General features: G+C 37.6%; 1 protein-coding gene across 1 annotated transcript in view; it reads right to left on the reverse strand.

Annotated features, from left to right (window-relative positions):
• unc5db (unc-5 netrin receptor Db) overlaps window positions 1-27280 on the reverse strand; it is a 220983-nt gene that overhangs the window by 171444 nt on the left and 22259 nt on the right. The gene's annotated exons all lie outside the window — the stretch shown is intronic.

Raw genomic sequence — 27280 nt, forward strand, 5'->3', positions numbered from 1 at the left:
TCTGTGTCATTATTCCATCATCATGTTCATAACATGTTACGGAAAAAAAAGTTTAATACCTCAGAAAAATGAACTTTCCTCTCTTGTCAACATTAACCTGGTGTGAGCGCGGCGCGCGCTCTTCATGTGGAGGCGCGCGCTGTATATCACGTCACAGAAAGACGTGCACTCAAAGTAATCGGATCAGGTCGTTTACATGGTGGAATTTTTCGTTTGATCGGTTCATGAAAAGGTTTATCCCACCCCTCTCAAACCGATTACAATTTCATTCGGTTTGGCCATTTTTATTCCGATTGAGGTGTTTATATGGTGCATTTTCATTCGGATTGGACTTTTAAACCGATTACAGTGCTCCATGTAAACGCACTGAGTGTTTTCTACTGTAAATGTTTTAGTTCAGTTGGTTCTAATGGAGTATTCGATTTGACTACTCTTAACCAGACTTCCTCAACATCCCGAGGCATTCTGTGCTTCTGATGCTTTATGTTGCACAGTTCATATCGACACTGGTTAAACCTGAGAGGGAATTTCAGTCGACTTCCTGGAAACCTAAGTAGCTGAAAAACATCCATCATCCCCTCAGCTACTTTAAATGCAGACATCAAAAATGTAACCTTTTGCAATTGATCTCTCTGATCACGTAATGGATTTTGTGTCTGCCTGACTGACGGCTGTAATGGGATTCAGCTCTCCTTTGGCTGATAAGAGACCTGACAGTTCCTCAGGCCACCATGGAAAAGTTGCACACAATAGTAAATGGGGCTCCTCAAAACCTCAACCTCTCAGGGCACATCAGGTAAAATTGGCAAGAGACTCGGTCAGGGGATAAATCCCACTACCACAAGTCAGAGAGAGAGTTCAACGATAACCATCTAAGTGGACACTGCCATGTCTTTCTTGAAATAAACAGGCCTATACTAAAATCTGTAAAACACTTAAAATGTTGAATATATATATATATATATATATATATATAATATCATTGGGGATGTTGCGATTACCCAATTTTACAACTAACCATGATTAAAATGGTCGCAAATATTAAACCACAAGAATTTGGAAGCTACAGTTAAAAAAGAAAAGAGGGGGAAAAAAAGAAAATTAGTCTTTCAGACTGGGATCAACTTGTGCGACATGTGCCGTGTCCTGTGGTTGGATGTTCTGTGAGGCTGTTAAAGGATTCTCTTAAAGGGTCATGAAACCCCAAACCAAATTTTCTGAGATTTTAACAGAGTTATTATGCATGTTTAACATCATAGAACACAATTTTACCATCTGTTCATTTTGAATGTGGGAGAAAACTAGTTAATTTTAAACCTTTTGGCTCTATTTTCAACTTCCGGGTTTAAATTAGTCTTCATGTCAACTTCATAGGTTGTGAAGTTTTCTTTTACTATAGTACGCTGATGACTCATCTGTGTCTCATAATTATTGAGGAGTCTGCGTGTCCTTGAGAAGATGCGTTGCTTAATTCATGACAGCACGTGCTTGATTATTCATGACAGCGCGCATTTTCATCTGACTGGCGCACTTCAAACAGTGAGATCGCATACAGTAAGTGAAAAGTAAAGTGTTTGTTTTTGCTTTGTAAGTTTTGTAACAGTTTCTGCGTTGCATAAGTTCTCTTCAATAAATCCTGGGTTTTAGACACAAACGCGATTCATCCACACTGTGAGTGGAACCGCTGTCAGTCGTTCGCCAGCCTCTTCATTATCCACTAATGCAGCCACGCAAGCAGAGGCACACCTACCCAGTGCCAGAGGGGTATGCAGGAACAATTTTGGCGTTAATATATATATAATATATATATATATATATATAATTATTAACAATGTTAACAAAAAAAAAAACTGTCACAAATTGACAAACATTAACATTATGATCGGTTTCCAATAAAGAAACGAAAAGAAAGAAAAGAATCTGAATTTTTATAACGATTCCAAGTAGGAACCGGTTCTCGATGCAGATCGGCTGTGGATGGGAACCGATGATGGTGAATTTAAATTTTACTGTAACTGTAATCATAGGCGCGAGCGAGATGATTGACAGGACGATAGCGGAGGCACAAGTGCAAGATCACTTTTGTTAATAACAAAAAACACAAAGCACAAACTGAGGGTTCCCCGTTTTACAAGGGGAATTTCCAAATATCTTTTATTTATTTGTTATAATTTGGGTATAGCTATTTTATGTCATCCGTCTTATTCGTTTTTTTAACAAAAGTTTAATATACGCAAGTTTTTTTATTGTACTATTTTATAGTTGTTGTATTTTCATTAAAAATAGGCTAATAACGAACAAAAAATAAAATAAACATTAGTTTGAAAGTAATTAAAGAGGAAATTATGAGTTAAGCAATATCATACGACCAAGAGTGCTATTTTCCAGAGGCTATATCAGCACGATTGCAAAATGCGATATTAATTTTATACAACAGTTCAATAAACAACAAGTTGTCATTTTTTACAGTTTTGCTCTATTTTTCCAACAAAAATAGATTCAAACAAACTATAGGTTTCGTTCTCAGTCGGTTAGAACAAATTAGTTGAATGATTCTAGAATCCATTACGCCGCCAATTATACTGGCAGTTTCATAGGCCAGGAATAATTAACATTTTGCCAATATTTCATATTTCTATAATTAAAATATTATATTTAGAACATAAATCTAAAAATCTCATTACATTATTTAGGCAATTGTAATTACAGTGTAAGTGGATTTTGTGGATTTTGTTGATATTTATTTAATTTAATTCTTATAACAGCCATGTATCGTGGTAAATAGTAGGGATGCACCGAATCCAGATTTTTGGGGTTCGAATCCACTGGTTAAGATTCGGCCGAATCCGAAACCGAATACCGAATCCTACTCCTATCCGCAGTCCATTATCACAGTAAACACATTAATGAAGTTAACAACGTCCACAGCAGTGTAGGGATGCCATTAACTGTTTTGGTCAAGTTTACTAAAGTAAACATTGTCGTGTATGTTCTTCTCGACGCTATTTCATAATGGATTATAGAAAAATTACCCCAAGTCGTCCTCTATCGTTTCAAAGAACAACCCAACGGAGAGCGCATGAGGCGCGCGCTAGGGTTGTGCCGACATCAAGATGGAGTGCCACCATCGTGATGCCACGCCCCCGTTGCGAGTCTGTTGTGTGCGACACACACTAATCCTCTTCTATAGTATTAGTTAAACTAAAAACTTAGCAGGGATTGCTCTGTAAATTAAATTGAGAATGTAACTAATGCATATATGCTATTTTAAATACTGTAGTCTATGCCAGATATGTATAGCCTACATTTTGAAATCAGTTGTGGCTGAAACATCCATGAGCATGCGTGTTTATTTTAGCACTTCCGTCAGTGAAACAACACGGCCTATAAAACATTTAAACGATTTTCAGTAAATAATGGTAACCTCAAGAATATATGAAAATTAAATATTAGTTAGAAAAATATTTGATTCATACTATTTCCCCGCAAAGATGCGTCATATAGGCTATACCGCTCTGCGCTTTGAGAGGAATGGGACACTGAATAGACACCTTCTTGAATATCTTCATCTTCATATGTTCTACTGATGTTGCAAAGCAACACTTGTTGTAAAAGGTCTGAAGAGCGGATTTTATTTTCCACAGGGTCAAGACATTTAGGCAATGTTTGATTATTCACTTCCAGAGAAAACGAAACTAAAATCACCGGCGTGTGTGAAATGCGCTATTCAAATAAACCAAACTTGACGCGCCTTACCAAGTTTAATAACAAGAACAAACTGTGATAAAAATTTGAAGTAAAAAGGTATTCGTCTTACAGTGTTTTTTATACTTTCCCACAGAAAAGGATGTGAATAGTTAGACTTAATTAAGCAAACGAAAGGAAGAAACGTTTATAATCCCCTGCGAACATGGGTGCGACGCGAGTGAAGATTTGGGAAAAGAAACAAGATGTCCATGTCCATTGGGATAAAATGGACTAGGCCTATTGTTCAAATTCACGGAAAATCGAGTGAACAGATCCAGATCGCAAAACAGAATGAAAAAGTGCTATCTGACCATTATTTCCTTTCTAGGCTAAACAAAACTTTGTGCTTCACTCCTGTGTTAATATTCACGTGAAACAGCATTCACATACAAAACACTGGGCTAGTAAAATAACGAAGTTATTTTTTTTTAAAGTAGAAAATAGTATTTATGTAAAGAGATATATTAAAATAAAAAGAGCTCCACTCTTAAGTGGAAGGAACCTATTTTTTCCCCTCACGTGCAACCTAGCGGATGAATCATTATTTGGGTTAGTAAAAATAACGAAATGATGGTTTTAAGAGAATAGTATATATGTAAAGATATATAGTATTATCTACCTATTTACCTAATTCCGGTTCTTCAAAGCTTACGGATTCAGTGTATTTTCGTTTTGTCATCTTAATTTGGTAATTATAAAAATATTGAGAAAATATAAAAATATTTGAGAAAAATATTGAGTGTAGGCCTATATATTTTATTAATTTTATTTATATTTTATCTGATCTACAGATCTATAGGCTGTTTGCACGGTAAAAAAAATACATTTTGGCTGCTGGCTGTAGATTCATTCATGCACAACTCGTATTCTCTCGGATGTTTCATATGTAGGCTAAATGTTTTAACAGCGGCTGTTGTTTAGGGTCCTTGTCATCACGAGACAAATCGGCATTGCAAATTGAACGCGTAGCTCAACTTGAATCGCCTTCTTTTGACTTAAACTACACTGCCACGTTTTCTGTTCATGAGTTCCATTTTCACTTTCAACAGCGGCGTCATTACGTTCGACCAGCGGAGCGCGCATAGTGCAAGCCTAGGGTTCGGGTTCGGTGGAAATAAATTCTGAGGTTCGGCAGAAACCGAACCCAGTCAAAAAGCCCAATATTCGGCCGAATCCGAACCCGAACCCTGGATTCGGTGCATCCCTAGTAAATAGTGTACTTACTTAAAAAGATGGTCAACAATATGTAACTTTACTTTATAGGCTAAGAGGTGTGCCCTAAAAAGGGAGCATGCAATTTTGAGAACACCAAGGAAAGAGCACGTTCTTTTCATCTGTTTGGATACTTCAAACACAAGTTTGCACTGACTGTTTGATTTACCTGCTTAGCCTACACGTTAACATGCGTTTTGTCCGACTCATAGCACATTTCCTCGACGCGTGATTTACCATATAAGCGTGCGTTCTTAACGCGCGTTTTCCTTGACCCCAAAGTAAACAGTCAAGGAGGTGCGTTTTGCTGTCAAATCGCCGGCGCCCCCGCCAGGCGCGCCCACTCGCAATATTCCATTATCCAAAATTCGATTATGGAATCTTATGAGGTGCCTACTCTAGCCTGTTAGTCCTCTAAAATGATATATAATATTGAGGAAATTGCCTACAGAAATGATTTAGAAACGCACAACAGCAGCTACATATAGAAAATACCAAAAAAAAGTTTTATACCATCGCTTTGGCGCCCCCAAGGTGCTGCGCCCTATGCGCTGCATATAGTGCATACCCACTTTTTGCGCCACTGCACGCAAGGCGCATTCTTCTGAAATTCAAATACAGACACAATCCATGCAAGCAGAGTCAACGCCCACATCAACTCGAAAGCACACATCAAGTTTAGAGAGATTCATGTACTTTACATCGTGTTGAGACACAGTGAGGAATAATCCTGTAATAATAATAGCTGATGAAAATTCAGTTTTACATCACCAAAATAAATTTGATTTTTAAAGTATATTAGGTAACACTTTATTTTGATAGTCCACTTTAGACGTTCTACTAACTATAAGTAACTTTGCAACTACATGTCAACTAACTGTCATTAGAGTATTTGTAGACTGTCTGCTTAATATTTACTAAAACTTTATTTTGTTGGTCCCCCAACAGACATTCTACTGACTATACGTAACTTGGCAACTACAATTCAACTTATTCTACTAACCCGGACCCTAACACCTAACCATAACCTACCAGTCTACTGACAGTCAACTAATACTCTAATGACAGTTTGTTGACATGTAGTTGCAAAGTTACTTATAGTTAGTAGAATATCGAAATAAAGTGTAACCGTATATTAAAATAGAAAAACATTATTTTAAATTGTAATAATAATAATAATATTTTACAATATTAATGTTTTTTTCTGTATTTTTGATCAAATAAATGCAGGCTTGATGAGCATGAGACTTCTTTCAAAAACATTAAAAATGATCCCTCCCTGACACTATCAAATCAAGAGGATGTGCACAGGTGCCCGAGTTCAAAAAGTTTAAAGGATGTGAAAGTCAAACCTTTGGCTTGTCCTTAGCTTTGCTGCAGCTGCAGAGTCGGTGTAAAACTCTGAATGACCCCATCCATTGGGGCCATACTAAATGGAAGAGGCAGGACTTATGGCTGCCTTCGCTACTTGTGTCCTCCATCACTCAGCACAATGTCTGACCTTGTGTTATGGCACGGCAGCCCTCCTCTCTCATTCTGAGACGAATAGTGTCTCTTCTGCCTCAAAGCCACTCCACTAAGGACCTCTACTGACATTAACAGCTTTACTCTCATTGTCAAAGTGTCAAGGCAGCAGTCATCATCCATTTAAGCTTCATCAAGGACACAAAACAGAGGGAAATACAATTTAAATGCATGGTGCATGTGAAAAACATGTCAAAAAAACCTAGGAAAGTAATGGGTAATATAAGGTATCTAGTTACACAGTTATTGTAATCACTATAATAAGTACGTAGTATGTGGAGCAGGACTGTAAAATGAAGTGCTACCTTCACGGCTATATGAAAATGTATTCTTATAATGCAATATTTGAATAGGAAATACAGTGGGATATGTCCTTCAGGTAAGCTTGACGGAACAGATGGCTTATAAAACCAAGAGAAAACTGGGAGACCACAAACTAATCAATCAAACCAGGCTAGCAGTCTTATGCAAGCTGCAATTAGAGAAAAAAATGCTTACCGAAGCTGTAAGCGTTTTAAGTATGACGTGAAATAAAAACAAATGAATACAATGCTGCAACAAAATCACCCTTCTGTAATCCCTTCAGGACAACTGAGCACTTTCCAGATAAGATGGGTGGAATTAGTATTCAATAATAGGAGCATAGGCAATGCTTAACTACATCAGGGAAAGGCAAAAGGAAATCTCATTTACATTGCTTCAAACACAGTCCCCTAATAGGTTAAAGTAATTCGAATTCAGAAATACTGTAGTCTCGCTGGCACACGCAGGCTTTGGGCTTCTACCATCTGTTTTTGAGCAAGTAACAGCAAATCTATAATGATTAGGGGGATGTGGTGGAACCTACGGCTGAGATATGGGCATATACTGCGGCAGCATTGCACACATGTAGCGTAGAGCACATTATGAAGAGTAAAGGTTTGGTGGGAACGGATTGGATTATGATGTGTCAATGAAAATGAATCCAGGGGGAGGTGAAACAGCTGTTGCCATTGATTAGCATGATGATTCTGGCACGGAGCCATCTGCAATCAAACAAAAATCATAGAGAGAAAAAACACAGCTGAGTCTTAAGCTTCCTTGGCACCATTTTCAAATTACTTTCAACAGGTATATTATAAGATGAAGAACATCAATCATTTTCTATGTTGTTTTTGGCTAGCAATTTCCTGAAAGGAAGTGATAAAAGCTAAAAAAAAAAAAAAATTTAAGTAAAAAAAAAAAAAAAGTCTAAGAAGCTAATTTGAAGTCCCTTATGGTGATTTCATCATATCTTTCAGCTTCAATGTTGCTTTGTACTGTATTCTTATCAGTCATCACTGGAGGCAGTTGGGTCCATACCACAGGTGCTAAATAAAGAGATTGTAAATGTCACTTGTGTAGTATATGCTAAAAGAAAGAAGAAAAGGGACACTCTGGTGGAATAAATAATGAAAAATGTTTATTGGGTTAATTTCAATTTTTTTATCTGCTTCATCCCTTAATCTGTCTCAGTGCTGAAAACGCTGTATCAAAAAAATACTGTTATACATTGAGAAACATTATTTGTCCTGAGAAGCAATTACAATTCGGAATAATCTGACCAGTTAGAAATGTAACGGGTACAAAGATCAGAAGATGGTATTCATGGACAAGGTGACTTGTGTTTTATTTGCATATAATTGGAGGACTTGGAGATAAATCTGCATAAATCAGGATTATGGAGTGGTATGTTTCTATACGGCTTCTCCACCTGAAGTACAGGTTTATGCCCATTCAGCCATTCCGACGCCTACAACATTTTCCCGGTCAGTTTAAAGCACTGCTAACAGTAATTATTATTCTAGTTATTACATTATAGTATGCAGTGACTAATAGGGCAGCATGATTTGGGGGAAATTTTTTCTGATAAAAACTGTGATTGTGATGTTTTTGTAAGTATTTTGTTTTCTTTACAACCCTACAATTTTTCGAATTCATTTTCAAACTTTAAAAGCATCAAACTTTTATTTTGACTCAAAACTGCAGGGAGCACTTCAAGCTTCTCTTTTGTTGAGAAGCTCTTATTATTACAAGTATGGGAAAATGGTTGCCGCATGTTGCGTTCTCAGATGCGCATTAAAGGGACCCAAACTCAGAGCACTTGCAGAGATGGAGTTAATGTGGAGCAGCATTTACTGTGAGCTGAGCCACTCCGAGATGCTGCAAACACTTGTGTATAATGAGCTGTTCACATGTAAGAACACACAGAAGTTTATTTAATTAAATCACAGCTTCTGATAACAGCCATAAGCCATAATCGCAATTTTGGTTTTATTTTGATTAATCATGTAGCCACTCATATAAGTAATGGAAACACATTTTGTGCAGGCAGTTTTTAGAATGAAATGTGGTGCATGAGTAATCCTACTTCCCATGTTTACTGTAACATACTATTAAAAACTAAAGCAAAGCTGTAATTGTGGTGCCATTAGCAGGTTGGCCATCTTACTCTTACTCTACAATGCAGATCATTCTTGCAGATACATGGATAAATATGCTGTCATCAGCGAATATGATGGCTTGGTTGCGTGATCAGAAAGTACAATCTGAGGCTCAGATAGCAGTCTTTCAGAACTCCAGGGGTTTACTAAGATTCCAGCATGTTTCTTGCCAAAACTCTGACTGAGTAGCAGTATATATGTGATCAGACTAAAAAAAGCTCACAGGGGTCTGGGTGTAATTCAACAATCTCCCTGTTAACTCTTTCCCTGTCAATTTACACCAAGTGCAAATAGCATGCCTTTTTGGCAAGTGCTATTTATACTAGCTCCGCCTAACAATGCCTGGTTGGGCCAAACAAGATGAAAAATGATGCACTTATTTCAACTGCTTCATTGGCATAGACAGTAAAGCGTAAGGCTCAAGGATCTAGGTTGACGCGATCGACCCGGGTTCAAATCTACCTTTTGCAGAGCTCACTCTTCTCCCTTTTCCCATCACATAATCACATCGGAAAGGCATTTACTTTCAATAAAAATTAAGAAAATGTTCTAAAAGTGGAAATAAAGTGCCTAACGAAATGTTTAATAATAATAATAAAAGTATTTATTGGGTAGGGTTAGGGGTAGGTGTAGGGAGGGCTTTTATTGTCCCATTAAGCCGGCATCCATTTAATAATTTGTATAAATATAATAATAATTTACACTCTATGCTATTATTGTATCCTGTTAATATACAACAATACTGAGGTGCAAATAGTATGTCTGAGGTGCAAATAGTATGCATCTGTCAAAATAAAGTATAAATAGCATTTAATTACCATTTACACATACTGCAAAGAACTGCTACTTTTACATGCTGTAAATAGAATATATCACCATTTTCACTTATTCTATTTCACCTAGTAAATAGCATCTACAGCTATTTGCGCTTAGTGTAAATATAATCTATCACAAAAAAATAGGTTATTTTCACAGTGTAAATAGAATCTAGTTGCTATTTACACGGTGTAAATAGCATCTATCGATCATTTTCACTAAACTTTCATGGCCTCCAGAATATTTTGTTGTATGAACATTTGAACACAATACAGGACCTAAATTGTTTGCTCACTCATTGTATTTGTGTTTTTACAATGGGGTAATTTTGTTGCTCAACGGTTTACACAACACAACACAACACAAGGAAGCTTGGTTTCAATCTTTTAATTAAACTGAAAAAAGTAGCACAAAAAAAGAGGCATTAAAAAATACAAGAGAATAAAGATACAATGGATAGTCTTTTAAATACATAGGCTTTTTATTAACATTAATGACAGACACATATTAGGCGGCTGTCACTTTAAGAGCTAGTACACAGATCCATTATACATGCGTTTTCTTTCTCAACTGTTTGAGAGAAAACCATCTCACAGAGAGCAAGTACTGAATAGATTAAAATCGCTTGAATGTTTAAATTGGACTTAAAAAGTTGTGTCAATGATAAACTTTAGTGACAATGCAACACTGGCCCAATTGTGTAAGTAACAATTCTGTCAACTGTCCTAACTCGAAACATGAGACTCTAGTAACTTCGCCTGCATGACACTTGCCTGTGCAGCTGCAATGTGGTGATGAGTATATTTTGAAAGTGACTGATTTGAGTTTTTAATCTGTGTGGATTAATTTACTCATAAAACCTACATGCTAAAGTGAATAAATGTTTAAGCACAAGACCTGCGGAAATGATTAAAATTATGCACTATACCCCGCAATTCCATGCCGAAATTCAGTAGTTGTGATTTATATGCTATTTAATGTTTGATGATTGCGTTATCTTACATGTGCGTAAGCAATGCTTCTATCACTTGTCTCTGCTTCTTTGCTAGTTTTTAGATCCAGATATTCAGTACTATTTGAGAAGATGCGTAATAGCACCCCCCTACGTATAACAGTAAAAACATGGATTGCTGGAAAATGTTGTCAATGGCAGAAAAGCGTTGTGTCATAAATGACAGAAAAAATACATTGAGGGCAGGGAAAGAGTTAAATGGGTCCCTTTTCCCTAGGGTTGGATGGATTGAACTTTTCAGAGCCACTGCTACTCTCAGTAAAATGGCTGTACAGAAGAAAATGCCAGGAAGAGAACTTTATCATTTTAAGATTAACATTATTTAATCAATAAATTACTGGGATATTTATATATATATGGTATTTATAATATATCTATATGTCATATGTTCATGCCGGTCTGAGTACTCCTTTTCAAAGACTTTGTCCCCTGGTTTCACAGACGAGACTGAAGCCTAGTCCCAGACTAAAATGCATGTTTGAGATGTTTTAACTGAAAGCAACTTGCACTGACATACACTATATTGCCAAAAGTATTGGGACACTCCTTCAAATCATTGAATTCAGGTGTTGCAATCACTTCCATGGCCAAAGGTGTATAAAACAAGCACCTAGGCTTGCAGACTGCTTCTACAAACATTTGTGAGAGAATGGGTCGCTCTCAGGGAATTCAAGGGTAGTACCGTGATAGGTTGCCACCTGTGCAATAAATCCATTCATGAAATTTCATCACTACTAAATATTCTACGGTCAACTGTAAGTGGTATTACAACAAAGTGGAAGCAATTGGGAACAACAGCAACTCAGCCACGAAGTGGTAGACCACGTAAAAATCACAACTTTCTACAGAGTCAATGGCTACAGACCTCCAAACTTTGTGTGGCCTACAGAACATTAGCTCAAGAACAGTGAGATCTTCATGGAATGGGTTTCCATGGCCGAGCTGCTGCATCCAAGCCTTACATCACATCACAATGCAATGCAAAGCATCGGATGCAGTGGTGTAAAGCAGGCTGCCACTGGACTCTAGAGCAGTGGAAACGTGTTCTCTGGAGTGACGAATCACGCTTCTCTGTCCGGCAATCCGATGGACGAGTCTGGGTTTGGCGGTTGCCAGGAGAACGGTACTTTCCTGACTGCATTGTGGCAAGTGTACAGTTTGGTGGAGGGGGGATTATGGTGTGGGTTTGTTTTTTAGGGGTTGGGCTTGGCCCCTTAATTCCAGTGAATGCTTGTGGGAACAGTCTGTGGATGGCCCCTTCCTGTTCCAACATGACTGGGCACCAGTGCACAAAGCAAGTACCATAAAGACATGGATAAGCAAGTTTGGTGGAGGAACTTGACTGGCCTACACAGAGTCCTGACCTCACCCCGATAGAACACCTTTAGGATGAATAAGAGCAGAGACTGCAAGCCAGGCCAGGCCTTCTCCTCCAACGTGACCTCACAAATGCGCTTCTAGAAGAATGGTAAAAAATTCCCATACACACTCATAGACCTTGTGGAAAGCCTTCCCAGAAGAGTTGAAGGCCTATTCCTGGCTCAATCTAGGAAACTTGTGACTTGTAACTATTAAAAGGGATACTTCACACAACAAATTGTCATCATCATCCAGTAATTTATTCAACATGTTGTCCAAACCTTTATTCACAATTGTATGGAAAACACATGGATTGAAAGGTCGATGGTGATGGAGGCTGGCAATCATAGTTGCCAAGTCTGCGTATAACACAACTTTGGGCTGCTTTTTTCAAGTCGCATAAAAAAAAATAACGAGTCGCAGGTTGCTGTCTTTTGGGCTTATTTTAAAAAATGTGGTTGCTTGTTAGGAAAATATAATAAGCAACTTTGTTTCTTTACATTTATGGTCGCCGTTTTGTCCAATACATTGGCTGACATGGTCTTCTCACAGCTAATAGCCATTCAGTGCAACGATACAAGTGCTGTAGTCATTCGTCCTCATACATCCCGCCTCCTTCTCTCCCTCATTGAAGAGAAATCGTGTTCAACGTGCAGGCATGTGACGTTATAAATGCACGTAATGATAGCTAGTAGACGTAAATAGACGTATAATTTTTTTTACAAACAATGCCACCACCAGAGATGTACACAGATGGAGAGGAAACAGGGAGGAGAGGCACCTAATTTAATTTTAAACATATTTTTATAATGCATTTATCATTACTATTATAAAAAAAAAACAAGTATACTATTTATAACAGTAGATATGGTTTGAATTTATTTTATTATAAATATGTGGCTATATTGCATCGCTCCCTTAGTGCTTACCTGTGTCCCAATGTGCATACTATCCATCCTAAATAGTTAGTGACATTAGTAATTTTCAATACTATTTAGGGCAGATAGTATATGCACATTGAGATGCAGGCCTTATCTTTTTCACGGTTTGCAGAGTGTGTGCGTTCACTACTCACTGCTCCTAATATGTGTGCACTAACTCCGACTTTGGGTTACCATTTGGCCTTCATGTCACATTTTTTATCTTTTTCCATCTCCAAACCTATTCTGTTCACAGCTGATCGGAGGATATTGCGTGGCCTTTATTGCAATTTGATGACTTTTGTAAAATCACATCTGTTTTTGCTTTTTAAACTCCCGAGAGGTTTCAGTTTAATATGTTGAAGGCATTTATTGATAAAAAATAATTGATTATAAATGATATTGATGATGATAAATAATATAATAATATTGGGCTTGTTTTGGGCTTGTTTTTGAAGCTGCGGATGCTTTTTGTCTCACAAGAGTTGGCAACACAGCTGTCAGTGCCTACACTGTAAAAAGGTTGCTGTAAAAGTATTTACAGTATCATTACTGTAATTCAATTTACAGTAATAATAATGTATACTGTATTGATATTTACAGTATGAATACTGTATTTTTATTTACAGTACAAGTACCGTATTTTCATTTACAGTAATAATACTGTATATTTTATTTACAGTATGAATACTGTATTTTTATTTACAGTACAAGTACCGTATTTTTATTTACAGTATTAGAATTGATTTCCTATTACAGAATTAAAACATTTTTTACGATTTGAGTTTAGCTTAATTTACTTTAAACAAAATTAATTTGATTTGAATCTACATGCCATAGGTAAGGTTGCAATAAAGTTGATGAAACGGATCTAATCACAGTGGTCAGTTTTATTTAACACAGAACTCAAAATACTCAGAAAACAAAGGAAAAAAACAACCAAACCAGACACAGAGTTTAAAAAGACAAAGCAATTAATGAAATTAACAACAGGTGTAACTGATGATTAAATAATGAAAAACCACTACAGCACTGTAAACTATGTTTTTTACCCCCCAAAAATTAATGAGTCCTCATGAACATTTGTCATTAAAATATGCTGTTTAATTGTTTAACTGTTTAACATTTACTTTAAAAACTACATTTTACAAATGTGTTTGAATTCATCCCGTGTATTTAACATGGCTAAAAATGTAAACATGCTGAAAATCAGAACAAGCCTTCAAAAATTTTGCCAATCGAAGTCAACAAGCTCTCTGATGAAAGATGCCACAAGGGGATTTAGGCTGGCGATTTTTCTCTGGACCCTTTTTCCAGATGTCCGGCTGATCTGTGATTTTGATTGGCATTTGGTGCCATCAGGGTTTATTCTCAGAATGAACCTGCAAGCACAAGAAAAAAGACATTTATCAAACCAATGCTTTCCCAACAGTCATAACATGGTGCTGTATGCACTTTGATGTTAATAAAAGCAATATGTACTATATAAATAAATAATTAATTGTACAGTGTAGACAGATTATAATGGAACTTTGCGAGATTGCAATTAAAACGAGGGACACATTTTTAGTGATTATAAAGGGACAGCTCTTTGCGTGCTTTCTGCCATGCCAACTCAAACATCCAGTAGCCTAAGCTTGATTTTCTGTTAAAATTAACAGTGGTTTGTGAATGAAGATAATTTATCGGGAAACACTTATGTGATTCAGTACGGTGACCAGGAGGGGACATGTTCGGTTCACTTAGTTTTGTCGTGGCCACAACATATAAACTCGTGGGAACGTGATAATATGTGGTTGCCACGAGATATTAATTTGTGGGAATGTCATATTAAGTCGTGGGAACGTGATAATTAATCGTGGCCACGAGATCATTTTGTTGAGTAGACGACATCATGATGTCGTGGCCTCGACTTCATATTTTGAGAGAACGACATCTATTTCTCATGGCCACGAGTTATGTTTAGGGAACCACACCGGTCAGTGTAGCCTACTGTAACCACCGCAGTCGGAGATGGAGATGACTGATGAATGAAGGGCTGGGTAAAAAATATAGATTTCTCGATTTTAATAGATTTTCACTTTTACAAAACAATATTGATTCTTAAATCCCAAGAATCGATTAGTCATCCTGTTTTCAGTTAATGATTGAAATAAACATTGTAGCGTGCCTCCCATCCAATAAATCGCCGTAATCTTTGTACTTTATTACTATTGATATGAAACAAAGTCTCAGATTTCAAATTACGTCTATTTTTTTACAAAATTCCAAAACATATACTGTTTTGGCGCTGTGGCGTGATATCGCTCTGCCGCAGATCAGCTCAAGAGAAGCGGCAGTGCGGAGCAAACATGAACGGATCTTCTCTTCGGCCTTATACCAGTAACAGCGCAAAATAAACACGAATGAGCTTCTGAAAGTGTGTTAAAAGATACAGGACAACTTACCGAAATCTGTATCATGTCACATAGAATGGCTCAATCAGTGTTTCAACCGCAGAAAGATGTAAGTAAAACGGCTTGTAAATGTCATGTAACGTCACATTTTCCTCAGAAAAACCATATCCAGTGTCCATAAACTCGTTAGTCAGCTAGAAAATTAACTCTAGAGAGGAGTATTTTGCTAATTATATGCACCACATTACATAGGCTATTCATTGTACATGTTCTTCAATATTTAATGCATGTATGTATGAATAAATCTGGCAAGTTTTTATGCAGCCACCATTTAAATGTTTATATTTCAAAAATCTAATGATTATGTAATTGTAAAGTTATTATAACTTAAAGGAGAACTCCGGTGAATTTTTAAGTTAATCTTGATCGTTATACCTTTGTGAGTACTGTCTATAGAAAAAGAAAATTAACCGGATTGGTGCTTGCAACACGGAGCTGTTACAGTTAATGCCCAGAGCTTCACTCAGCTAACACAGCAGCTATGGGGGCATATACATAAAGAGTGTCTTTGTGCCTCTTAACAGACAAAAAATGCAATTAAAATGTCTGTCCAACATGAACAGGGCCCTTACATGACAACGAGATGCGTTTAGCAACTTAGCCATTGTTTAAACTCACCGAAATAGTGTTTTAGATGGCTAGCTGTAGTCTCGCGCTGAAGTCCCGTGGGAACTTGTTGCCGGTAAAATGTACGTAGTCCAGGGGGGAGGAGCGTTGTGTGTGTGAAGAGTGATGATCGACTCACAAGTGAAGAAGAAATGGTTCGTAACGCTCCTCCCCCCTGGACTATTTACATTTTACCGCCTACAACTGAATTCCCACGGGACTTCAGCGCGAGACTACAGCTAGCCATCTAAAACACTATTTGAGTTGAGTTTAAACAATGGCTAAGTTGCTAAACGCATCTCGTTGTCATGTAAGGGCCCTGTTCATGTCTGTAAATTTGTACCTTCAATATTAGTAGGCTAATGTAGTATCCACTGACTCCCATAGTTTACAACATTAGTTCAGAAATTTGTTTTCCTTAAAGGGTTAGTTCACCCAAAAATGAAAATTCTGTCATTAATTCCTCACCCTCATGTCGTTCGACACCCGTAAGACCTCTGTTCATCTTCAGACACAAATTAAGATATTTTAGTGTAAAGCTGATGCTGAGAAAGGCTTCAGATAGGCCTCCATTGGCATTCAGTACATTTACACTCACAAGACCCATAAAAGGCACTTAAAACGTCGTTACAAAGTCCATCTCACCACAGTGACTAGTTTTACGATGCGACGACAATAGTTTTTGTGCGCAAAAAAAAAAATCAAAATAACACCTTTATCCAACTTGTTCTTGACTTCCGTGTGTGCCTCCACGACGCATGAGAATATGACGCAGATCCGGCGTTCGGACACATGACCCAGAAGCGATTTGTTTACGAGCAGAGGAAGACGCGCGTGTCTAAGCTGTTGAATTCTACATTGATCGTGCTTTAGGTCTCGGCGTAGTTCTCAAAATGGGGCTTATGTGTGCATTTCATGGTTTCCCGAACTACGTCATATTCTCACGCATGCGTCGTGGAGGCACACACGGAAGACAAGAACAAGTTGGATAAAGGTGTTATTTTGATTTTTTTTGTGCGCACAAAAATTATTGTCGTTGCATCGTAGAATGATTGTAGAGTCACTGTGGTGAGATGGACTTTGTAACGACGTTTTAAGTGCCTTTTATGGGTCTTGGGAGTATTAATGTACTGAATGCCAATGGAGGCCTATCTGAAGCCTTTCTCAGCCATCAGCTTTCAACTAAAATATCTTCATTTGTGTTCCAAATATGAACGGAGGTCTTACGGGTGTCGAACGACATGAGGGTGAGTAATTAATGACAGAATTTTAATTTTTGGGTGAACTAACCCTTTAAGAAAATGTTCCATGTATTATACCTGATACATATCCATAATAATCTGTGTTGACGCAAGAGCGTCAGCTCTTGTGTGTCGGTCTGCTGGTAGATGTTGGACTTGGCCAACTTTAATCACAGCATATCAATTAAAAAAAGCATTTTAATAGACTTACCAAGTGCAATCAGTCTTGGGGTACTGGGCAGAGAGGGGCTTCCCTCTACATCTGCTGGAGTTGCAGTGACCTAAAAGTAGAGCAATTAACAAAAGGTTGGGAGAAATGAATTTCATATATAGAGAACATACTTGCATCTTGTTTTAAAATACTTCTCAATGTGCTCTCCAATCTAGTTTATGCTTATATGTCACTTTGTCATATCTTGTGATACAACCCCTTGACTAACCAAGTATGTCTGCCTATCTTGCAAAATAGAAGTTTGATGATAAATGATTATGAAAATGAAATTGAACTTCAAATGCATGACACATAAATACAAAAACAGTAATAGTAATTTAGAAATGTCTTGTTTAAGAAACTATGACACTAATTACAATCAGTATTCTCTAGAATCAGCTGTTCAAATAGCATTAATACTTCCATAAGCAAGAAGAAAGAAAACAAGCTATAGGTTGGGAGAATCTCATGGAATGTATACCAAAATGAGTGTTGGCGTGCATATGGTACGCCGTTTTTCGCGTGCATATGATACGCACCTTATGGCGTATTATACGTAAGAACCCCCCACCCTACCCAAAAGCGTTTCATATGCACGCGAAAAACTGCGTAGCATATGCACGCCAACACTCATTAGTCATTTGGCGTATACATTCCATGAGATTGCACACTCATACTATTGATACGCATTGTCATGAGATCGTGTTGTTTTTGTCTGTGTGCTTTCGATGCATATGTGACTTTAGTGCAGACAGAGTCTGAAAACTACAAGGACAAGTCGGCAAACCACAGTTGAACCTAAAATTAGCCAGGTTCCTATGTATTATGATATGATGGTAAAATCTGCAATGCGTTCGCACAGATAACTTGCAGTGTTTGCACACAAACTGCGCAACCATCTTGACTGTTTCTTTTTTAAACCATCTGCTAACGATATAAGGTTAACGTTTTAATATAAGAGTCATATAACGTCATATAATCACCAGCTTCTGCTTACCAGTTTCCTCAGATGACGGTCACCGCCAGAAAATAACTCCAGAACACCTCCGACGTTCCAAATGGCGGTTTTAACAGCAAACTTAAAAAAAAAAAAAAAAAGATTCACTTCAAAATACTGTTATTACAACCTCCATCTTTAGTGTTGCCTCACTTTTCGGTATTTTAAGACAGTTTGCTGTTAACGTAAAGTCCTCCTGCTTAGCTAATTTACATTAGTGGTAGAGGAACATTAAAATAGCTTTTTTTCCCGTTTCACTAACTATTAGTCAATGTAAACTTTATTCACCCCGTTGAAGTAACGTTAAATCACAAGGACGACGGCAGTCACGTAACCACCCGCCTTGACAAACAGGCAGAAAAAAAAGTCTCTTGACAGGAATTTGCTTAACTCACTCAATTTGCAGCACTGGTTCATGTTAGGTTGTTGTTAATAAGTGAATGCATTTGAAAATATCTCAGTTTTACATAAAATAATGACAGAAATAATACTAACCTTTTCGTTGTTATCGTCTTTTCGTCTTTCCTCAGTTGCCCCCACCAACCGAAAAAAAAAAACTTGAAAAGAAGTCTCCATTGTCATTGGTCAGATTTTCGCGGGCATTGTCGCTACTGTAAATCGATTTACAGTAGAGAATAATTACAGTAGTAAACATATATTTTCCCATAATCCTTTGCTATTAACAGTATTATACTGTTGGTACATTAAACAGTATTATACTGTACATATTACAGTAAAATACTGTTCAAATTACAAAAATCCGTTACAGTGTAATATTCTGCCTAATATCTCCTTTTGTGTTTTACAGAAGAAAGTCTGACAGGTTTGGAACAACATGAGTAAATAAAACCAAATTTATTGTCTCTTTAATAATGCAAAAGACCTTTCCAGTTAAATGTCCTGCTAGAAAGTCTTAAAAATTATTACGGTTGTATGAGATTCAAAAGTCAATAATTATATTGTATCTACTTTGCAAATCTTTCTTTCTATTTTAACAAAAACGTGTTATCTTGCTTATGTTTGGTGTGAATACTTGGAAAGTTCCAGAATACACTGCAGAAAAAAAAAGTTTTTAATTAAAACTTTCCTTCCTTCTTGGATGCAAGCCCATCAACAGCCTTCCCGCCCCTTAGTCTGTGAAAACAAAACTAAAATATAGCTGCAAGCAGCAATACCGGGGCCAAGCGCAAAGAAGAAGACAAGACATGCCAAAATGGCTGGCAGTGTCAGATCAACTGCAGCAATGAGCAATTAATCACATTTTAATATGATTTTAGGCAAAAGGCTGAAAAATGCATTTTAGTCTGAGAGTGTCAGACCAACTGCAACAATTAACAATTATACAGTTTAAGAAGATTAGGCAAATTGGCTGAAATATCATATATTGAGTCACTGATAATATAAGTTAATGGTTTATCACTTTTGACCAATAGGTGGCACAGATACGAAATTGATGTGGTGTGGTCAGAATAAGCGAACAATGACACATGCAAAGTTTGATGCCAATATGTCAAAGCATTGCAGAGATACAGCCTCAAGAGTCATTTTGGCATAATGGCTCAACTTCGTCGCTGCGGTTTACAAAAACGGTTTCATCTATTGATGCAAAATCCCTAACTTTTTGTTGACACAGTCTGAAGATGATACGATTCGATTTTGGTGGAAATTGGACAAACGGTCTAGGATGAGTTTGAAAAAGTAGGTTTTGATCAAATAAGAACATTGAGGACAGGATTTTTGACCAAATATGGAAAAATTAGTATCTCTGTTCTCGGCATGAGCCAATGACTGTATTATGACCAGTTTCATTAAACTAGGCTAATTTAATCAAAAGTTATTAGCATGTTTGTAAATTTTGTTATAACCTCTGACCACAAGGTGGCACTGCCCCAAAACATTTTGAGTACCTTCAAAGCATGGTGCGGAAGACATGATTTTTGGACAAACAGTTCAAAAGTTATAAGCAAAAATAGCCATTTTTTGTATCTCCGGACCAGTAGGTGGCGCTGCGCCGAAACGCTGCATGTTGCTTCAGGTCATGCTTGTGATGACATATACCAAGATTGGTTTGAATACGATAAAGCGTTGTGGAGATATAGGCTTATGAGTGTTTTTGCAACCGCTACGCAAAATTTGTGTGCGCGTTTATCGAAAACGATTTGACAAATCAACTTGATTTGCAAGATTTTTTGTCACCATGGTCTGAAGATGATCTGGTTCAATTTTCGTGCAAATCGGACAAACCGTCTAGGACGAGTTCGTAAAAGTAGGTTTTTTGGAAAATTAAAAATGGCGGGGAAATTATCATGACCGAAAATGACATCATAGGTTGCAATTGAATCGGCATGAGCCAATGACTCTATTATGACCAGTTTCAATATACTAGGCTAATTTATTCAAAAGTTATTAGCATTTTTGTCAAGTTTGTTATATCTTTTGACCACAAGGTGGCACTGCCCTAAAACTTTTTGAGTACCTTCAGGGCATAGCAAGGAAGTCACATACCGAGTTTAGTAACAATATACTAATGCATTTGTAAAATATAGCATTTTTTGACAAAATTCAAAATGGCCGACAGCCAAAATGGCCGATATGGTAAAATTGAATATCAGACGACTCGGCATGCCGCCCTGAATGTAACGAGACCACTTTTATGATTTTTGGACAAACAGTTCAGAAGTTATAAGCAAAAATAGCAATTTTTCGTATCTCCGGACCAGTAGGTGGCGCTGCGCCGAAACGCTGTATGTTGCCTCAAGTCATGCTTGTGATGACATGTACCAAGTTTGGTTTGAATACGATAAAGCGTTGTGAAGATATTGCCTTAAGAGTGTTTTTGCAACCGCTACGTAAAATTTGTTTGCGCGTTTATCGCAAATGATTTGACGAATCAACTTGATTTGCAAGATTTTTTGTCAGCATGGTCTGAAGATGATCTGGTTCAATTTTCGTGCAAATCGGATGAACCGTCTAGGACGAGTTCGTAAAAGTAGGTTTTTCGGAAAATTAAAAATGGCGGGAAAATTTTTATGACGGAAAATGACGTCATAGGGTGCAATCGAATCGTCTTGAGCCAAGGAATCAGGGGAAAAAAGAATTTTGTTTCTAGCCCTTATGGTTCAAAAGTTATTAGCATAAACATGAGTCAAATTTTGGACTGATGGTGGCGCTAGAGGGATTGAGTTTGAGACTCCAAATTTGCTACGGTGACATTGCAGACTGTCCTCTATTAGTGTGCCAAATTTCACAACTTTTTACCATACGGTTCTATGGGCTGCCATAGACTTCGTGGCGGAAGAAGAAGAAGAAGAAGATGAAATATAGCTGCAAGCAGCAATACCGGGGCCAAGCGCAAAGAAGAAGACAAGACATGCCAAAATGGCTGGCAGTGTCAGATCAACTGGAGCAATGAGCAATTAATCACGTTTTAAGATGATTTTAAGCAAAAGGCTGAAAATGCATTGTAGTCTGAGAGTGTCAGACCAACTGCAACAATTAACAATTATACAGTTTAAGAAGATTAGGCAAAATGGCTGAAATATCATATATTGAGTCACTGATAATGTAAGTTAATGGTTTATCACTTTTGACCAATAGGTGGCACAGATACGAAATTGATGTGGTGTGGTCAGAATAAGGGAACAATGACACATGCAAAGTTTGATGCCAATATGTCAAAGCATTGCAGAGATACAGCCTCAAGAGTAATTTTGGCATAATGGCTCAACTTCGTCGCTGCGGTTTACAAAAACGGTTTCATCTATTGATGCAAAATCCCTAACTTTTTGTTGACACAGTCTGAAGATGATACGATTCGATTTTGGTGGAAATTGGACAAACGGTCTAGGATGAGTTTGAAAAAGTAGGTTTTGATCAAATAAGAACATTGAGGACAGGATGTTTGACCAAATATGGAAAAATTAGTATCTCTGTTCTCGGCATGAGCCAATGACTGTATTATGACCAGTTTCATTAAACTAGGCTAATTTAATCAAAAGTTATTAGCATGTTTGTAAATTTTGTTATAACCTCTGACCACAAGGTGGCACTGCCCCAAAAAGTTTTGAGTACCTTCAAAGCATGGTGCGGAAGACATGATTTTTGGACAAACAGTTCAAAAGTTATAAGCAAAAATAGCCATTTTTTGTATCTCCGGACCAGTAGGTGGCGCTGCGCCGAAACGCTGCATGTTGCTTCAGGTCATGCTTGTGATGACATATACCAAGATTGGTTTGAATACGATAAAGCGTTGTGGAGATATAGGCTTATGAGTGTTTTTGCAACCGCTACGCAAAATTTGTGTGCGCGTTTATCGAAAACGATTTGACAAATCAACTTGATTTGCAAGATTTTTTGTCAGCATGGTCTGAAGATGATCTGGTTCAATTTTCGTGCGAATCGGTCAAACCGTCTAGGACGAGTTCGTAAAAGTAGGTTTTTAGTAAAATTAAAAATGGCGGGGAAATTATCATGACCGAAAATGACATCATAGGTTGCAATTGAATCGGCATGAGCCAATGACTCTATTATGACCAGTTTCAATATACTAGGCTAATTTAATCAAAAGTTATTAGCATTTTTGTCAAGTTTGTTATATCTTTTGACCTCAAGGTGGCACTGCCCTAAAACTTTTTGAGTACCTTCAGGGCATAGCAAGGAAGTCACATACCGAGTTTAGTAACAATATACTAATGCATTTGTAAAATATAGCATTTTTTGACAAAATTCAAAATGGCCGACAGCCAAAATGGCCGATATGGTAAAATTGAATATCAGACGACTCGGCATGCCGTCCTGAATGTAACGAGACCACTTTTATGATTTTTGGACAAACAGTTCAGAAGTTATAAGCAAAAATTGCAATTTTTCGTATCTCCGGACCAGTAGGTGGCGCTGCGCCGAAACGCTGTATGTTGCCTCAAGTAATGCTTGTGTTGACATGTACCAAGTTTGGTTTGAATACGATAAAGCGTTGCGGAGATATTGCCTTAAGAGTGTTTTTGCAACCACTACGTAAAATTTGTTTGCGCGTTTATCGCAAATGATTTGACGAATCAACTTGATTTGCAAGATTTTTTGTCAGCATGGTCTGAAGATGATCTGGTTTTATTTTCGTGCAAATCGGATGAACCGTCTAGGACGAGTTCGTAAAAGTAGGTTTTTCGGAAAATTCAAAATGGCGGGAAAATTTTTATGACGGAAAATGACGTCATAGGGTGCAATGGAATCGTCTTGAGCCAAGGAATCAGAGGAAAAAAGAATTTTGTTTCTAGCCCTTATGGTTCAAAAGTTATTAGCATAAACATGAGTCAAATTTTGGACTGATGGTGGCGCTAGAGGGATTGAGTTTGAGACTCCAAATTTGCTACGGTGACATTTCAGACTGTCCTCTATTAGTGTGCCAAATTTCACAACTTTTTACCATACGGTTCTATGGGCTGCCATAGACTTCGTGGCGGAAGAAGAAGAAGAAGATGAATAATAATAATAAGAACGGGAACGGTTTCAATAGGTGCCTTCGCACCTTCGGTGCTTGGCCCCTAATAATAATAAATATAGCTGCAAGCAGCAATACCGGGGCCAAGCGCAAAGAAGAAGACAAGACATGCCAAAATGGCTGGCAGTGTCAGATCAACTGGAGCAATAAGCAATTAATCACGTTTTAAGATGATTTTAGGCAAAAAGGCTGAAAAATGCATTGTAGTCTGAGAGTGTCAGACCAACTGCAACAATTAACAATTATACAGTTTAAGAAGATTAGGCAAAATGGCTGAAATATCATATATAGAGTCACTGATAATATAAGTTAATGGTTTATCACTTTTGACCAATAGGTGACACAGTTACGAAATTGATGTGGTGTAGTCAGAATAAGGGAACAATGACACATGCAAAGTTTGATGCCAATATGTCAAAGCATTGCAGAGATACAGCCTCAAGAGTCATTTTGGCATCATGGCTCAACTTCGTCACTGCGGTTTACAAAAACAATTTCATCTATTGATGCAAAATCCCTAACTTTTTGTTGACATAGTCTGAAGATGATCCGATTCGATTTTGGTGGAAATTGGATAAACGGTCTAGGATGAGTTTGAAAAAGTAGGTTTTGATCAAATAAGAACATTGAGGACAGGATGTTTGACCAAATATGGCAAAATTAGTATCTATGTTCTCGGCATGAGCCAATAAATGTATTATGACCAGTTTCATTAAACTAGGCTAATTTAATCAAAAGTTATTAGCATGTTTGTAAATTTTGTTATAACCTCTGACCTCAAGGTGGCACTGCCCCAAAACTTTTTGAGTACCTTCAAAGCATGGTGCGGAAGACCCATACCAAGTTTCGTAACGATAGACTAATGCGTTTGTAAAATATAGTATTTTAGCACATAATTCAAAATGGCCGAGAGCCAAAATGGCCGATATGGTAAAATTGAATATCAGACAACTCTGAATACCGTCCTGAATCTAACGAGACAACTTTTATGATTTTTGGACAAACAGTTCAAAAGTTATAAGCAAAAATAGCAATTTTTTGTATCTCCGGACCAGTAGGTGGCGCTGCGCCGAAACGCTGCAAGTTGCCTCAAGTCATGCTTGTGATGACATGTACCAAGTTTGGATTGAACACGATAAAGCATTGTGGAGATATAGCCTTATGATTGTTTTTGCAACCGCTACGTAAAATTTGTGTGCACGTTTATCAAAAACGATTTGACGAATCAACTTGATTTGCAAGATTTTTTGTCAGCATGGTCTGAAGATGATCTGGTTCAATTTTCGTGCAAATCGGACAAACCGTCTAGGACGAGTTCGCAAAAGTAGGTTTTTTGGAAAATTAAATATGGCGGGGAAATTATCATGACCGAAAATGAAGTTATAGGATGCAATTGAATCGGCATGAGCCAATGAATGTATTATGACCAGTTTCATTATACTAAGCTAATTAAATCAAAAGTTATTAGCATTTTTGTCAAGTTTGTTATAACTTTTGACCACAAGGTGGCACTGCCCCAAAACTTTTTGAGTACCTTCAGGGCATGGAGTGGAAGTCACATACCGAGTTTAGTAACAATACACTAATGCATTTGTAAAATATAGCATTTTAGCACATAATTCAAAATGGCCGACAGCCAAAATGGCCGATATGGTAAAGTTGAATATCAGACGACTCGGCATGCCGTCCTGAATCTAACGAGACCACTTTTATGATTTTTGGACAAACGGTTCAAAAGTTATAAGCAAAAACAGCCATTTTTTGTATCTCCGGACCAGTAGGTGGCGCTGCGCCGACACACTGCATGTTGCCTCAAGTCATGCTTGTGATGACATGTACCAAGTTTGGTTTAAATACGATAAAGCATTGCGGAGATATTGCCTTAAGAGTGCTTTTGCAACCGCTACGTAAAATTTGTTTGCGCGTTTATCGCAAATGATTTGACGAATCAACTTGATTTGCAAGATTTTTTGTCAGCATGGTCTGAAGATGATCTGGTTCAATTTTCGTGCAAATCGGACAAACCGTCTAGGACGAGTTCGCAAAAGTAGGTTTTTTGGAAAATTAAATATGGCGGGGAAATTATCATGACCGAAAATGACATCATAGGGTGCAATTGAATCGGCATGAGCCAATGAATGTATTATGACCAGTTTCATTATACTAAGCTAATTAAATCAAAAGTTATTAGCATTTTTGTCAAGTTTGTTATAACTTTTGACCACAAGGTGGCACTGCCCCAAAACTTTTTGAGTACCTTCAGGGCATGGAGTGGAAGTCACATACCGAGTTTAGTAACAATACACTAATGCATTTGTAAAATATAGCATTTTAGCACATAATTCAAAATGGCCGACAGCCAAAATGGCCGATATGGTAAAATTGAATATCAGACGACTCGGCATGCCGTCCTGAATCTAACGAGACCACTTTTATGATTTTTGGACAAACGGTTCAAAAGTTATAAGCAAAAACAGCCATTTTTTGTATCTCCGGACCAGTAGGTGGCGCTGCGCCGACACACTGCATGTTGCCTCAAGTCATGCTTGTGATGACATGTACCAAGTTTGGTTTAAATACGATAAAGCGTTGCGGAGATATTGCCTTAAGAGTGCTTTTGCAACCGCTACGTAAAATTTGTTTGCGCGTTTATCGCAAATGATTTGACGAATCAACTTGATTTGCAAGATTTTTTGTCAGCATGGTCTGAAGATGATCTGGTTCAATTTTCGTGCAAATCGGATGAACCGTCTAGGACGAGTTCGCAAAAGTAGGTTTTTCGGAAAATTAAAAATGGCGGGAAAATTTTTATGACGGAAAATGACGTCATATGGTGCAATCGAATCGTCTTGAGCCAAGGAATCAGAGGAAAAAAGAATTTTGTTTCTAGCCCTTATGGTTCAAAAGTTATTAGCATAAACATGAGTCAAATTTTGGACTGATGGTGGCGCTAGAGGGATTGAGTTAGAGACTCCAAATTTGCTATGGTGACTTTTCAGACTGTCCTCTATGAGTGTGCCAAATTTCACAACTTTTTACCATACGGTTCTATGGGCTGCCATAGACTTCGTGGCGGAAGAAGAAGAAGAAGATGAATAATAATAATAAGAACGGGAACGGTTTCAATAGGTGCCTTCGCACCTTCGGTGCTTGGCCCCTAATAAGAACGGGAACGGTTTCAATAGGTGCCTTCGCACCTTCGGTGCTTGGCCCCTAATAA

Source organism: Gobio gobio (assembly GCF_949357685.1).
Source record: "Gobio gobio genome assembly, chromosome: 4".
Classification (NCBI taxonomy): domain Eukaryota; kingdom Metazoa; phylum Chordata; class Actinopteri; order Cypriniformes; family Gobionidae; genus Gobio; species Gobio gobio.